Raw genomic sequence first — 9058 nt, 5'->3', positions numbered from 1 at the left:
TGCTTTTAAACATTTAGTTTCCACTCCAAGACCTACCCAAGGTGGTTTCACATATCAAATCGACTATCGAGAGATGTTTTAGATTTAATTGTCCAAGCGAATAACTACGCACGATCACCATATTATTACGATGTGCTAGTGCTTTTATGACTATATATAACATTTAAATTATAGAGTTTCTGAGCAACACTGAAATGTCACTTATATTGTTTCTCAACGTGTTTTGTTTACAATTAATAGTTTGTTGTAGACTATCACCGATGATGACTGATTTGTTAGATACTCCAACAGAAGCCTACGACTTTAAATTGCTTACATACGAAAAGGCATATTCGACACGTCACGGCCTAAGCCACTCAATCCGCCATAAGCTGATCGGGTATAGAGTTACACTGTTGATGACAGTGACAATAGGGTTATAACTTATAAAGCGCGATGATGCAATACTCACAAATATAATATAATAACGACGACAATTTCTGTGGACAGACACCAACTTAAACAAATAACTATATATATAATAATAAAATTCAATAGAGTATATAGTGCAGTAATTTTAATTTAGCATATATTTAATAATATTAAACCAACTTATTTTATTATTATGTTGGCTGGAATTAAGTGAACAGATTAAAAACTGTGCTGGCTATCACATATATTTTCATTACCTATTATAACGGAAGTAAATAAATTAGTATGTTTATTTCGTTAAGTGTTTTGTGACTCTCAGTTATTGTAATTTTGTACATAGTTATTAATTATATTTATTTTAAATTTAAACATGAATTTAATATTGTTATTTAATGCTTTCAGAGTCAATTTTTTGTTTAAATAGTTATTTTACGAAAATTTATTTTTATGTTTTCTTATTCAGTTATTGTAGAGAATTGTTTTTCATATACAAGAATATTTATCATAATTCAGATGTATTGCTTTTCCTAAATGTACAACTCAAGCTATATATTATATATTCAAAAAATGTACACTGGATTAAAAATGGTACGCAAATAAAATATAAATTATAAAACTAACATTATAAAGCTTTGCAGGATAAAAGAATAGCAATTAACGGTGATATATAATGATAGTAGTAAGTTATAAGTTTAATTTTATTTATTTATTATTATTAAGGCTTTAAATACATATAGTTTATTAGACTGCAATATTTTTACATATACGAGTACATGCTGTTACATTTAACTAATTTAACTTTTGAAAATTTATTTATTTATTTTTAATTTTAACACTAGTTGCGGAGAGTTATCGTTGATCGTGGACCGTGGTCGTATATATTATACCTATATTCGATGTCAGTTCAGCAATCTTGATGAGATCGATTATTCTGTTTCTTGTCCGGACTTGAATGCTTCTCTTATGGTGAGAAGGTGCTTATAATTTTATATTTGACTGTGTTCGGGCGTTCGGTCTCCTTACATATTAAGTTGGAATGTGTGTCGTGTGAGTCTAGTGTGTCCAATGCGTACTCTGGTAACCATGATTTCCTCATGTCCTGTAAGCTTGATTATCTACTGGATTTGGCCATTTTTTGGTAGATGCGGTTTTATTTATTTGTTTGAGTTTATTGTTATTGTTGTTTTGTTTTTCCCAGTTATAATATTATTAACAGTAATTTACAACAATTAGTTAGAAGTATGGTATAGTATATATTACTTACTAATTTACTATAGATAAAGTTTATACATAGTATAGTAGGTATTAGCTACTATTATCTTATTATTTATTATATTTTTTATTTAATGTATAATCTAAAATACGTACAAGTATAAATATAATACTGCCGTGTTAAATTCAATAGACATCTAATTATTTATAAATATCATATTTATTTATGTATAAAATATATTTATTTTGTAATTATTTTCTCTGGTCTATCGTTATAGTCTTGTAAGATAACGACATCCACGCGTCTTGAATTTAATACGGTACAGGGGATATAGGGAGAATTGCGGTTAGCGAAAAGAAACATTATTAAATCTACAAGTCTTTACATTTATATTAACCTGCATTATTATATCGGTTAAAATAATGTATACCATAATAAATTTCCTACGGTTTCTCAGTGTCTTTCATTATCGTTAGCCGGCAGTTCACTCCCATTCTCCTCTTTGTGGAATAGGCCTACGTAGGGACACCACAATAAAAAAAACGCGCCACTTGCAATACCTCATGTGATATTAAACATGACATAGATTGTCATCGTTTATAAGCTAAGGTGGTGTGGAAATTTGCAATGCATTACTGCAGTCTGCAGTAAATATGCCGAAATTACCAAACTAAATATTTATGGTTTATTTAGAGACTATAATCCTATAATTTATTACATTGTACAGTTATTGTAGTAATTATACATTTCAATACTATACTAATTACTTTTCTTTAATATAATATAATATAATGTTAAATGTAGTCTTATAGTTATAACAGCTACAATATATTGTATATTAGGTACGATATACCTTTCAAATTCAATGTTTAAAAAAATAATTATTATTGGGGTGATGGTCGATGGACGAGGTTAGCCAATAAGTAAAAAGTTTTGACAATTTAAACAATGTTCATTTCTAGAGTTACGTTTATTATTAATTATATTAGGAATAATTATTAATAAGGACTATTATATATAGTTAATGAGAAGATACCTGCTACAAAGAGTTGAAATAGATCGTAAACTCATGGTTGAGCTATGTAGGTATATACGATTATTAATTCGACAAATTACAAATACTTGTAAAAAATTTGATGAATTGAAAAATCTGTTGTAAAAAAATTTAAGACAAAAAAAAATCTATTTTTCGCGAAGACATTTGAAACAATGAAGGAAAAGAAAAATTTTAAATTAACCTTTTTATAGTTATTTTAGATCATTTATTGATTGATTGAAGAATAGCGTATCACAATAATATTATTGTTAGCCATTTGATTTTGATGTCAAGTTTGAAAGTCTAATCACATGATGATATAGATTTAAATTAATTAATTAATAAACGTCCACATTTAAAAGCCTAACTAACTGATGGTTATGATAATAAGAAAAAAATATTCCTAAACTTCTTTAAATTTTACACAAAAAAACTATTAATTTCAATATAACCCAGTTTCGAAATAGTACTCAGAATAAATACATCTACTGATCAGTAGAGCCAAAGTTTAACATTTTAGCTATGACGTCACACCTCTACGTGCAATGTTGACACATACCTATTTCTTATAATTACCTTACAATACATCAAGTATAGTTTTTATGTAATATTATCGACTTTTAGTTCACAATTAACTGTAATAATGTTTAATACAGTAATACAGTAATTATAATAATATATTTATAAAATTACAAAGTTAACTTTCCTACCTACTAAAATTATTTATTACAATTGTCATGAATAAGTATATATTTTGGCGCCACTGCTATTATGCTGATGTGACTACTTAGTTGTTCAGCTAAACGCTTTTTAGTTTTTTTCTTACTTGAAAATAATAAAAGATTATCTTCGGTCTAAGTGGATGTCACAGGATCGATTACTTGCCATATTAAATATTGAACATGAATTTACCAATAAATTATCAAAAAACGATATCATTGAAGACTACATGCAGCGACAAAAAATTTAGATGTACGACCATATTCTGCAAATCAGTGAATAATACAAGCAATAAATATATTTGTATGTAGGTATTTTTAGTTTGCTTTTGTAGTTTTAATTTATTAAAATACTTATGTAAAAATTAAGAATTTAATTAATGATCATTTTTAAAATATTTTAATATTGGGTGAAGGACCATTCACTTTTAGGAGTAAAATATCAATATATTAATTAGGTGGTAAATTTATTTCAGCCCATAGAGGCATAGACAGTAAAAACCGTAATCTTACCCTGTATTCATATAGGCACAAATAGGGGGGGGGGGAGCTTAGAGGATATTATAGCACCCCCAATTTCAAATTAGCACCCTCAAATAATGTTCGTGTTTATGTAACAAAACCTTCTTTCCAAAAAAAAACTAAAATGAAAAAATACATAGCTTAGCACCCTTAGTTTTTTTTTTTTTTTTATTGAAATTGCGCCTATGATGGTGACATGATGTAACTTATATAATTATTATTTTTAAAAGAGGAAGGGACATTTGGCATTTTAAATTGTATAATAGTTGAAAATGTATTAGAACCTATCTATATATTACATACTTATTACATATAGAGGTAACTTTTATAAAGTTATTTAATAAATCCATATCTAACCTTCACTTTAAAGTAAATACTCTAACACCATAAATTGGTAGGTACTTCAGTTTTTTTTTTTAATAACGATTAAAACCGATTTGACGTATGTCGTATAGGTACATGGTAGTAGAAAAGAAAAGGAATTTTCACGCAAAATTGTCTGTAGAAATCAAATGTATAGGATAGCGTTATCTAGTTATTCGATTTTCATTTTTTAATAGGTACTAAAAAAAAAAAATTTAACTTGATTTTAATTTATTTTTAAATTCTAAATACCCAATTTATAAATCTGGTTCTTAGATAAATTTTGATGATAAAAACCATTTGTCTGACTCATGTTCTTTATGTTTTATGATTTTTTAAAATTTTAAAATTTTTTGAAGTAATTCATTAGTTTGAAAAAAATAACTTTTTTAAAAAATATTTAAATTTTAACAAATACCTACCTATTCAAAGATTCTGGTAAAATATCTAAAGATGTTTTTAATTTTATACTATAATTTTTTACGACTGGATCAAATTCGTTTAATGTTCATAATGTAAAGTTTATTTCAACTAACGATCTTTCGGAGTTCTGTAAATATTTAAAAATATGAAATAATTTAAAAATAAATGTTATTTAATTCCACCCCATCCCTAAAAAAATCTTGGGTGTGTCTTTTTAATATATATGTAGCCATTCGATGGTAGTTATTTGGTAGTGGGTTAACTATTAGAAATTAGCCATTAGCCTATTAATAAGTAATATTTGTGACTTATAACTTATAAGTGAAATACATTTTATGTTTTTATCTTTGTCATTTTTTACTTGTCATCTATTTTAGTGCCATTGTTTAACGATTATCGTGTAGACGGAGAACCTAACAAGTAAATTTAACCTTATTAGTTAAAATAACACGTTAGTCCCCCCCCTCCAGTGGTGTCATTTGGGGATGGGCAGGGTAGGCATTTGCCCCTCACCCTTATCATTAGCGTGCCGAATATGGGCCCCAAGCCCGCTATAAATTAACATTTCAAATTATTTCTTTAGCTTCACTAATAAAGATTTAAATCAAGCTGTTGACATGTTTGGTACTATGAAGACTAGAAGATAACCAGTTAATGTCTATTGTCTAGCATCTTACATTCTAACTATCTAAGTAGCACTCTAATGACGCCACTGCCCCCTTCGCTACCATCACCGGTCACCCAACCACCCCATAATAGCCAACTTCTGGGGATGGGCGATACCTAATAAACGTTTAATTTTAAATACGTTTTTAGATAATATTATATTATTATGGAAATTAGATTGTAATACACCATTAAAATGTTATCACGCCAAATTCTAAAATTAACTTGATTGTGCCGTGACCGTGCGTGACCAACACTGGTAGGTAAATAACAACAACCTAGGCGTAAAAACAAGTGCATAAAGTAAATTAGTATAGTTATAAGTTTATGACGTTATATCACCACAACATCAAAACTCTGAGTGCACTATTGTCATATTCGGGGTTCCTCCGCGCAGTAATATAAAGCTGCAGTGTCCAGCTCATTCGAAGAAACGTAAAATCACAAACTTTGGAAGGCTATAACTTTAAAAGTAAGAGCAACAAATTCTGATTGCACCGACGTTCTTAACTCTTCGAATTAAGTTTTAAGTTTCGATGAATAAAAAAAACATCAAATTGGCGATGGGGAACTAAACTGCATTTATACCTAATTCTTATAATTTCTAAGACCGAGCTATCATTATGTAGGTACTATTATAGTACTATAATAGTACTACTTATACTTCATAACTTATGGACTTTGGTAGAATAGCACGTTACGTCTATGGACTACAGTGTCAAAACCTCAAAACTATCTATACTATAAAAATTCATAAATTTATAAACATCGATGATTTATACATAATACCTTTATGGCCGTAATCACTTTACAGTAGATTCAAGATGCAAGATGATCAATCCACCTTAAGTAGATGTTATTAAAAATTAAAATGCACATGCTTCGTGGATGCTCCCCATGTATATAAATTTAGTAAGTGCCATGTTATAACACAGATTATATTATGTACATACAATTTTTTAGATTCGGAATGAAGTGATGAATGTATTGATTTTACAATGATGTGTTTTTTTTTTTTTTTTTTTTTTGTGTCTGTGTACAGCATAACTAGTCGAAATAATGCTTCGATTTCAAACTTTGAGGGTGGTTTCCGATGTAAAATTGAAGATCCTTGGTGCATTATAGAGGTCAAAAGTAAACATTTTCCAACAGTTTTCAAAAAAATCGATATTTTTATATGGTTGTAATTCAAAAACTAATCTTGAAATAAATACTTGAAATTTTCATCAAATGTTAATGTTAGTGATATCTATGTACAGTTTAATTTTCAAAAATTTTCTACTTTTTTGAGTTTTTTTCGACCACTGAAATTTTCGATTTTTTTGAGAATTTTTTTTTGAAGTGTCGGTAAAAAAATGTTGGACGACCAAAAAAACTTGAAAATTTAATATACGGTTCCTTATGAGTTATTATTATTGTAGCAAAAAAAAAAAAATTAAAAATCGTAAGTCACAATTTTTTTTAAAAAGCTAGCGTTTTTCAGTTAAAAATTTTAAGAAATCTGTCGAAAACGCGAAAATTTGCAAGTAATTTTGAAGTTGAAAAATCATAAAATTTTTTGCGTTTATAACTGAAGATTAAAAATACAACACTAAGTTTTCCTTCAAGTAGCTATAGAGAAAACTCGAAGCATCATCATAGGAAAAATTTTAAGTGCGTTTGAATTTTAAATTTTTACGAAATAGCGTAACGATAACGATTTATCCTCAAACGATTTTAAACATTTGTTATTATTCAAAAAGTATAAGTCATAGATACTTGAAAAATTTTACCAGTTATTTAGATTGGCATTTTCTTTACATGATTTAATTTTCAAAATATTTTGATTTTTTTTGAGATATTTATAGACGACTGAAATTTTCAATTTGTCTAAAAATTTTTTTTTGAAGTGTCAATAAAAATTTTTTGGTTATAAAAATACTTGAAAATTTAGTACAAAGTTCGTCATAAGTTATTCTTATAGTGATTAAAAAATTATAAAAATAAAAATAAATAGGCACGATTTTTAATTAAATTAGCATTTGAAGTTCAAATATAGACTTAATACGTAAAAATTACGGCAATTTTCAAATTATCCTAGATTGAAATTCATAAAAGTTTTTCTTTTTAATTCTAAGATTTGAGAATTTAATACAAGGCTCATAATATATTTTTACAATAGCAGTTGAAAAATAAAATAAATTCACATTTTTTTTTTTTACAAGCATTTAAATTTAAATTTTGACAACATACGTAAAAATCACGAAAATTCGCAAATTATTATAAGCTAGAAATTCATAAAAAATTTTCTTTTTAAATCTAAGATTTGAAAATTTAATACAAAATTCCTTACAAATTTGTCAATCTTTATCATAAAAAAAAAATGTCCACCGGAAATTTCAAATTAAATTTTTATTAGCATTTGAATTTCAAATATTGACAAAAATTCGTCAAAACCATGAATATTTGCGAATTATTTTGTAGTTTAAAATTCATAATATTGTTTGTATTTGTATCTAAGGTTATGAAATTTAACACCAAGTTTTCCATAAGTTATGCTTCAAATAGCTATAGAGAAAATTTGAAGTGTCATTATAGGAAAAATGTTTTGAGCGTTCAAGTTTTAAATTTTTATGAAATCGCGTAATGATAATGATTTATCCTCAAACCAGGTATTCGTATATATAAGGTATTATGAATTATGATAACTACGTGATAACTACACTAATTGATTAACCATGCCTTATGCAAAATGCGTCTTAATTGAAAAATAAAATATTTGTTTCAAAATAGAATATATGACAATATTTAAATATAATATATCCTAGACTGACAAATAATCTCCGTTCAGAATCGTTTTTCGAATACAATGATACCTATCATTGCATTCAAATTTAATCCCATCCATTACAGTAACCTACTGTACAGCAGAGCGACATCCACGACTTACCAGCTTTTTTTTATTTTTATTTTAAACATAAGACATTCCTAGCCTAGGCTATCTAAATCTACGGATATTTTGCAGTTTACATAGTAGTTTTAACATTATAACATGATAATATTGATAATTAAAATTAAAATATTTTTAAAGTACACTAAGGGCCAGTTGTACCGTCTACAGTTAAACTTCGATTACGCTTAATCAGCTGATAACAGATATTTAATTGTGCAAATTCGGCCGATTAAACTCCGGTTAACTTTAATCAGAGACGGTACAACTGGCCCTAGCGGTCGAAATCCACGGCCGCGCGCGGTCATTCCGCCTCGTGTGTAAATAAGGCGCGGATGCGGTCGCGGACGCAGTCTCAAAAAGAATCCGCGACCGCGCGCGGCTAAACCGCTCCGTGTGTAACCAGCTTAAGGATAATGTTAACAATAGTGATTTTAAGATTACAATAATATTCTGGTATTTAATATATTTATATAAATATTAGCTTATCTAACTATCATATATGTGATTTAATGTATAGGTTTAATCAGGAATCCGGACAAATGTAATTATAGGGAAATATTGCCTTTGGCAATGAGAGTATTTAGTACTGTGGAGAGTAGGGAGATAAGAGGATTGATTAATGAGCTTAAATTAGATATAAACATGGAACAGGTGTCGGTGAATTTTTCTGTATGGGTGTTTTGTTGTTGTTTGGTGGCTTCTACGCAGTACCGGATCTAGGGGGTGGCGATCCGGGGCCCATGCCCCGGGCGCTTATCATAGAGGGGCGCAAA

Source organism: Diuraphis noxia, unplaced genomic scaffold, assembly GCF_037042655.1.
Source record: "Diuraphis noxia isolate RWA-SAM2 unplaced genomic scaffold, SU_Dnox_SAM2 contig0004, whole genome shotgun sequence".
Taxonomy (NCBI): Eukaryota; Metazoa; Arthropoda; class Insecta; order Hemiptera; family Aphididae; genus Diuraphis; species Diuraphis noxia.
Note: the sequence above shows the minus strand (reverse complement) of the source record.